The sequence below is a fragment of the Sinocyclocheilus rhinocerous genome, unplaced genomic scaffold, assembly GCF_001515625.1.
Source record: "Sinocyclocheilus rhinocerous isolate Xijiao unplaced genomic scaffold, SAMN03320098_v1.1 scaffold383, whole genome shotgun sequence".
In the NCBI taxonomy this organism is placed as follows: domain Eukaryota; kingdom Metazoa; phylum Chordata; class Actinopteri; order Cypriniformes; family Cyprinidae; genus Sinocyclocheilus; species Sinocyclocheilus rhinocerous.
Window position 1 is genome coordinate 378,983 of NW_015643560.1, and position 8,859 is coordinate 387,841.

Sequence of the window (8,859 nt, forward strand, 5' to 3'; positions counted from 1 at the left end):
CTTGATCTGTGCATATTTCTCTCCTGATTCAGACAAGATGACTTTTCCACTGAAAGCAGCAATATTATGCATTATGGATATTTTAGCCAGAAGCACGTGTTTAAAGTATGATAGATTTGTTTCTTACAAACACGCAGCTTTTCGCTTCACAAGACATAACTGATGGACTGGGGTCATGTGGATTATTGTGATGTTTTTATCAGCTGTTTGGACTCTTATTCTGACGGCACCCATTCACTGCAGAGGATCAAATGATGTAATAGTAAATTTCTCCAAATCTGGTCAGATGAAGAAACAAACTCATCTCAGATGGGGCGAGTACATTTTCAGCAAATTTTTAGGTGAAGAATTCCTTTAACAATGCAAAGCTGCTTTAACTTGTCAGTTTTTCCCCTTGATGTTTTGATTCTTTACATTGAACTCGTCAATACTAATAAAAGAAGCTAAGTTGATCAGTCCCTCCAGTTTTCCACAACTCCAGATTCATACCAACTTTAACCAACTAACAAAAGACAAGGTTAAATCACTCACTGCTCTTGTCTTGACCTAACTAGTAATTTTAAGAAGAATCCGTATTCCTAATTCATACAGCGATGACTATGATGCGTTTTATTTTACATTTGATTATTCAATTTCTTTAGTATTCTGGAACTGAACACTAAAAAAAGTTTAAGCACTATTTATTTTGTATCTTTGTCCTAGGGCTGGGCGGAAAATAAATGTTACTGCAGCCAGTCAGTGCATGTGGCTAATAATTTTGCATGTTCTGCGTGTCTGTGTGTGAATGAGTGGCGTGGTTTCATCGATACACAAACTCAAACACATATGATGCTCACAGCGTTTCAGCATCTGCATCTTAATATGAGGACAGTTCACACAAACTTCATCTCCAGAGCTGCTCGGAGTCGTTTCATTTGAGAAAAAAAATATTAGAAATATTACTATTGTATACTGAAATACACTCCTCAAAGTAATAACAATAAGGAATATCATACAAACAAAATATTTTTCATCCATGTTTTTATACAGTTCTGTTGTGAAGCATCTTAAGACAAAAAATAAAAATGCGATGTTTTGTTGTAAATTGTTATATTTTCATTTGATTTCATTATAAGAGATTGATTAAACTTAAAATTTGTATTAATGATAAATTGATAAATTAGTATTTATCATGAAACAGAATAAAAAAAACAACTAGGCTAAATAAAATAGAGAAAATAGAATTTAGGAAAAAATAAAATGCATTTCGGGGCTCTAAATTAAAAGGTAACTTACTCCTTGGAGTTATGATTACATGTATTCTCAAGGGCTAACAAACATGCGCAAAGCATTTCCCTCCCATTAATGGTACATGAATATCATAATGGAAAAAAATACAAAAATACAAAATGGGAAAAAAAATATTTGTGATAATATTTTTGGCCATATCGCCCAGCCCTATTTATTGTTTATGAATTGCTTATATGTTCTCGTTTTTATTAAAAACAAAAGATCCAAAATAACTAATAAAATTGTGTAAAAGTTTTGTTAGAATTTAGAAAGACACAAAAATAAACAAGCTTCTGCATTTTTACTGTCATGTATGACTATTGTACATACAATGTCACACATAATATGGAAAACGTGGTATCAATTATTTAAAAAAAGGTTCATTTTCCTCAAAATTCTGGAAATTACTGCTTCAAAACCAGTCAGTTTTGATTGCAAAAAATCACAAAAGATTGCAAAATCCAGGCAGGACTGCTTAAAACTACCTACACAAAAGAAACAACTTACTGTACTCACCTGGGTTGAGTTTTAAAAGCCATTGTAACATTTCAATTCTCTAATAATAACCCTCTAAAACCCCTTTGACAAAGCACACAGGAAAAGCTGTCAATCACAAAGTTATCTGCAATACAATAAACCCCATTTGCCTACCTTAATACAATTTCACAGTCACAAGCTGAACCTGACCACCAATTCAGCTCGAACATAACGATATTTAATAAGCGAGCAAATATGGTTAACGACTAAACTCACTGCTGAACACAAAAACAAATCACTTAACACTAGGAAACCTGTCAGCCATTCAACAGTTGTCAATCACACGTCTATGATGTCAGATAAACACACACAACGCGAAGATTTGCTTCGCTCACAGGTTCAGGTGAATAACTAACAGCGTTTACTGAATGCACTTAATATACTGAACGTCTAAACCTGTCCATAAGTAGATATATCTGATATTTCTGCTGTAAAATCGGAGGATTTACTCAAGAGTAAATCTGAGCGCAAACCGAAAGCGCTGCGAGGCTAATAACACTGCTGAGACCAAGAGCTCCAAACTGATGCCGTTTTCACAAAACACACTTTAAATGTAAGGAATAGTAACTTTAATAAATGCGTTAAGATACAACTCAAACATGACTAACGTACTGACTCACGCACATTTTTTAATAAAAATGTAAAGGTTGTGTGTTTCTCCGTTATAATTACACGGAGGCGCAACACAAAATGGCGACTGCGGGCAGCTCAGACGAGTCCTTGTGCTCAAAGTCGCTAAAACACCGAGGGCCACACCATTATAGTCCCATTAAACGAGTTCATGTTCATTCAAAACATTTGTTAAGGAAATGTAATGCGGTTGAGACACTGTAACAGGCATTAAAAGCGGGAGAGTGAGCTGCACGTTTCCTCCGACCCGCTATCAATGCTAACGGTGTATGACACGGACTCGTCCGGCGTCGTGTACGTATCAGTGTGTATGCGTGCAATCAAAACAACACTCTCACCCCAACGCGTCAAACAAGCACGGCCCGCGATTAATACACATCTGTCAATGTCAGACGCTTGAAACGAGCGCGGATCACCTGAACCCGACTAATCTGACCGTGCATAACGTGTACGCTCATTCTCGTTCAATTTTACGTCAAATCCTCCAGCATTCCCGCACAGGGAAACGTGAGATTTTCGCGCAGCACGGTCGTCAAGCTGCGTAGAGCAGGGATGCGATTCTGTGCTAGCACTGGACAGCAAACGGCCTAATGCCAACAAACAACCTCAGAGCCCTACGTTACCCGCTCTCTTTGATGTACAAGGGGTAATTCGGCGCTAAAACGCAAAAGCAACCAGCCCAAGAACGAAATAACATCCAAACTGACCCGTTATCATGAATGGGGTTGTCTCTCCTAGCTGCTAGCGTTAGCACTCAGCGACGCACAGGCCGCTTTCACCGCGCGCACCAGACAATCATTTCAGCGCTGACTAGCGCGCTTGACCGTTGCACAAAACGACGCCACATATGCTGGTACCTTTAAAAAGAACTAAACGCTTTGCACAAGCGTAAAGGCTGCTTGTTTATTTACCTCCGTTATTTTGTTGTGAGGGCGCGCAGGCTCTTTCTCTCCCACAATCCAGAACAAACAGCTCGAGACGTCGGTGACGTCATGCGCGCAGAGGACGCACGGGACGTGAGGACCTGCTGTCACACGTGTGAAAGATCACTTAAAACCGCTCAGCTCTGATCTCTTCAGTTTGCTGTGTGATGATCGGTGTTAGCGGTGCAATAAACGTACGTGATGAAATAGTACGATTTAAATAAAGAACATATATGCGCCGAAAAAAATCTTTATATTTTCTTATTTTCATTAATAAAATCTATCTATCTATCTATCTATCTATCAACAAGACTCGATCCCCCTTAAAGACATTTAACAAGTAAGGGGTCATAAAAAGCATTTTTGTGAAGCATTACTTGTAAATAAGAAGATTAATTTCTACAGCTCTGACTGATTTTAAATTGTACTTTTGGCCGCCCCTGAAATGGGTCATACCATTAATACTGTTTTTAGTTCTTAGGTCTGTTGGGCATGGTATTGTAGGGTTAAACATTTTTTTTTAAATACCCATGATTTTTATAATTATCAAAAGTGGGGCTTAGTTTCAAAATAATACATTTTACTATATAATTAAATACATTGTGTCATTATTACACCATGTGGAAAGATTTGAGAAACTTAGAATGTTTGTCATTTTAAAGCAGCACTATGTAACTTTTTCTGTGTTCAAAATTTGCAAAATGTATATAATGAGCGAGTACATCATGAATTCATCTTCCAAACCGCGTTTTTGTCTTATTCCGAATCACTACGGTACACTTATAATAAGTACTTATATTTGGACTATTGTAGCCTGGTCGGGTCGTCACCGCTGCGGAGTAACACATACCTGCGTGAATCGCCATAGACATAAACTTAGAGAAGTAGCTCCGGTTGGAATGTTCTTCCGCGGGATGTGTGCAGTTCTGTTTATTAACCGCTAGAGCGCCAAAAGTTACATAGTGCTGCTTTAAAGTCAAATTTTGCGGAGAAGTAGGCTATGTGGCCTATATTTGATATGTGCAATCTGGTCAACCACTTTCGACATGAAAAATTGATATAATTTAGTTTTTTTAAACTAAAATAAATAAATAAATTAGGAATATAAATATATATGCATTCAAGTTAAGATAAGAAAAAAAGGCTTGTATTTAAGCCAGTCTCCCAGACCATTTATTTGTGGTGCAAAAATAGCTCGGTGACAGTTGTTTTGACACAGTCATGGGGTTTATTTTGAAAGGTGAACTTCTCCGAAGACATTTGCTACACAGAGCCTGTGTCTCTCTGATTATTAAAATGACAGTCATGGGCAATACTTTGATGCACCTACTTTTATTACCAACACGACTAAGTTTATTAATTCTCTCTTTAGTATATTACATTCTTGTGTACGCCACAGCTGGAATCACTGCTTGTTAGGTTTTCATCCGAATTGCCTGGACTGAATTTAGGGATCCATATGGAACTTTTCAATGCACCGTCCGAAAGAAACCCCCAGATTGCCTGAAAGACCCTGCACTTGGTGACCATGCGTATCTGAAGGGCAGGGTGAGAAGATTTATAATGAAGAATGTAAACAATTATTTAGGCCTATCTGATGACTTTAAAAGCATTTAAGAAAGTAATATGTACAAGGTCATTAGATACTCTGTCGAAGATGTAAATAAAACGATTATTGGAGTAAGAAAAATACAATTTCAGTCTTTCGACTTCAAAATGTCACTTTAATTCAATTTGTTACTTCCCGTTTCTTTGTAATTATCTATGAAATTTATTAGGAATTTCTTTGTGAAATTTGTTTTAAAGTAAGTCATCATTTTTTTCAGTGTGATGTGTTCGTTTTTTAGTTAGAAGGGTGAATGAAAGGCTAAATAATGATCGTCCATATCTTGTGCTCTTGCGCCACCTGTGTTAAGACATAGAACACGGTGTTCCTCAATCTATTTCACATTCTATTGTCTTTGATGAAATCACGCGTAGCAGCGTGACGACACACGCACACTCCGTGTTAAATGGAATTGATATATTTCCAATCTTTCTCAAATTTGATATTCATTTAATTTAAAATTGGTAGAATAGGAATTGAAAAGAGTGGCGAGGTATTCACACGTTTTATTTATTTAGTCGGTCAGTACCTCCAATTATCTTTTTCTTGGTCTTTTTTACCCTTCAGAGCTCAGGCTTGAGGTTTCATTATGTAACCTAAGGAGACCACAGAAAGCCTCTAATGCTGTTTCTTCATGGTTTCCCCGAAAACGGATTACTTCCTCCTTTAATTTTTCTCTGCTTATTTTGTATTGTAGATCTGATGCAGTAAGTTTTGTAAAGCGTTCTGCATATTGTTTTGTGAACGCATTCAGACATTTCAGAAATATTGTTACTGATTATTCTTTTATTATATTATATCAGAATGTTGTTGCAATTTGGATATATTATATTATATTGTTTTATATTTATATAAAATATAATTTTATATTACAAAATATATGACCTGCAGGTACTCCTGGGCGTTACCAATTACAGAAATTCAGTAGTCATTACCACACGGTGGCGCTAGATCTGCGTGGCTGTGGAGATTCGGACGCGCCCGTCCGGCTGGAGGAATATTCACTGGAGACACTCTTGTATGACATCAGAGACACCATCGATTAACTGGGTACTTTTGACTATATCACAAATTTATAGTAGCGGCCCCTGACCATAAATTTAGGTTGGGCAGATTCTGGGTCGTACCGGAGGTTATATGTTTAACCAATTATTAACTGCTAATAGCACTTCTACATTCAGTTCAACACATGCAGAACACTCTTGGCAGAGTGTCCTTGCATAATTCAGCTCGAGTGTGGCACTCTAATATTGATTATCATCCTCTACATACATAGGCCTACATAGAATTCATACACAGAATTATCAGTCCCACTTTATATTAAGTGGCCTTAACTACTATGTACTTACATCAAAAAAATAAGTACAATGTACTTATTGTGTTCATACTGTATTGCAAAGCATGCAAAACACTTTTGCTGCTATTGAGGTGTGATACGGGTAAGGTTAGGGACAGGTTTGGTGGTATGGGTAGGTTTCAGGGTGGGTTAAGGTGTAAGGGATGGGTCAACAATGTAATTATAAATGTAATTACAGAATGTACACAATAAGTGCATTGTACCTAATGATTAATTTAAATGTAAGTACGTTAAGGCCACTTAATATAAAGTGGGACCGAATTATCTTAGAATCTTAGAATAAATGGATAGTTCAGGCAAAAATGAATATTCTGTCATCATTTACTCACTCTCAAGTTGTTCCAAACAACTGAGTTTATTTCTTCTGTTAAGCACAAAAATGATATTATGAAGAATGTTGGTAACCAAACAGTTGACGGTAGCCATTGACTTCCATAGTATGGAAAAAATATTACGAAGTCACATCGATTCTCAGAATTAACCAGGTAACCATGAGCACTTGGTTATTTACTAAACAGACACAAAGAAACTATTTACAGGCTATTTATTTATTTAGTTATTATTATTATTATCTTTTATTAGTTGTTCTTTTGCAATTGTTTCCCTTTCAGGTGGGACACTGCCCCTCCTGTCCATACAGATGGGCCACAGCTGAATGTGAACCAGTTTTGCCTTAGTCAATAAACCACTGGAATGATAATGTGTTTAATTACAGGTCACACAAGTTGTATATTGATGGGCCATGACTGGGGTGGGATGCTGGCATGGCATTTTGCACTGGACAGACCAGACATGGTGCAACTTCTCATTGTCATGCACGCTCCTCATCCTGCCTCATGGCTGGGTAAGTGTAGCTGTAGTTAACTTCCTGTCCTTTGCGTTTGAGTCTAAGGGTGACAGTTTAGAAGTGGTGACAGCTGATTCTCTGCAACTCGTATTTCTCATGTGCATATAGTTGGTTCGAAGTCTATTTTGTGGCAGGAATTTGGGCATCAGGAACAAATCCAGATGACTGACTGAGACCCAGCTGGAGGGGTACCTATACCGGCTGTCCCAGCCCAGGGGGCTCATAGCCCCTCTGAACTACTTCCGTTCTCTTCTCAGGTTTAAAATTAATCACACTTTAATTTCTATGTCATTGGTGGTATATTGCTTTAAGTGGTTATTATGCACTTCTCTTTCTACAGTAACACTCTGTACAAGCATCAGGATGTCAGTGTGCCCTGCATGTTAATTTGGGGTGAGGCAGACAATATACTGGTTGAGGACATGTCTGGTGGTACACGGCCTTATGTAAGGGGTCCGGTTGTCATTCACACTATTCCCGAATGTAGCCACTGGGTTCAGCAAGATCAACCTGAGAAAGTCAACAAACTCATATGGGACTTTGTTCTGGATAAAGACATAATAAAACACAATCAATGATTGCCTTTGATACAATGAAGAAATTATTTTGAGTTATTAGCTCTATCAAGTTTTCTGGTTTTCACTGACAAAATAACTACTTTCATTTAGTCTGGTTTGTCTTAAATTAAGTAAAATAAAATTTAAAAAAACTCCCTGTTTGGTTTGACATCTGTTCAGTAAACTGTCTCACATGGGCGAGGGAGAAATGTATGTTGTATGAATCATTATGTTAGGAAATATTTATAGGTATATGCAAAGTTTTCTTCCAAATGTTAAATTATAAGTTCAACTTTTACATATTTCTTCCATGTATTAGATATTAATGCCTTTTATGAGCTCTTCAGTTTAAGGATTTCCTGTGTGCTGTTTAACTAAACATCCAACATAATTACCCAGAAGTGTAGCCTGCCATGTTTTACAGTCTGTTCTAAATTTTACAACCACATCAAAATGTCTCATGTGTTTATTCCATTTTTTTTTTTGGGCTCAGTGTTCCTGTGATTATTGGGTGCATGTTAAATGCTCATTGTGTTGAATTATCCCAACATTAGTGACATCAATAAACAAATTCTCCTTGAGAAAATCCCTGATTCTTGAGGAGGCTGCATACTGAATACAATGATTATATGTCACAATTAAAAATAGTAACCTTTGTTACAAAAAGCAGTTAACATTATCCTGAGACCCTTTTTGTCAGTCATTGCCAACATCCATTTCTAATTGTAGCTCAAATTTAATTTGAGTAGTCTGTTTTTCGCATAAAATATGGTTTTGTTAGACTGAATATAGTGCATGGGTCATACTGATTATTGTGATACTTTTGTAATATTTTTATGGTATATTTATGATACTTTAATGGTTATATGATGATTTCAGAGCCAGACAGTCTAAACATCAATTTTATTTGTATGCAACAAAGCAGGACAATCTGCTAAATTTATCTGCCATGTACAAATAAATCTAAATGAAAATAAATTTTGTGGTGAACTCTTTAATAAGCCCTAGTCACAAAAACATTTTTTTAATTAACTTCTTTGCGGCTTTAGTTATGCGTTCACCTCATATGGCAAGCTAATACATTTATTATAACTATAATCATTTTCTCCAATAGTAATGACAAGAAGCATATC

General features: G+C 36.7%; 1 protein-coding gene and 1 pseudogene across 1 annotated transcript in view; one reads left to right on the forward strand and one right to left on the reverse strand.

The window, feature by feature from the left end:
- LOC107757365 (bromodomain-containing protein 4-like) overlaps positions 1 to 3,450 on the reverse strand; it is a 72,161-nt gene extending 68,711 nt beyond the window's left edge. Inside the window, exon 1 of the mRNA XM_016574813.1 lies at positions 3,348 to 3,450. The gene's annotated coding sequence lies outside the window, so the exon portion shown is untranslated. The remainder of the gene's footprint in view (positions 1 to 3,347) is intronic.
- A 1,214-nt stretch (positions 3,451 to 4,664) lies between these two features.
- On the forward strand, positions 4,665 to 7,747 carry LOC107757341 (epoxide hydrolase 4-like; annotated as a pseudogene).
- Positions 7,748 to 8,859: the final 1,112 nt, after the last annotated feature.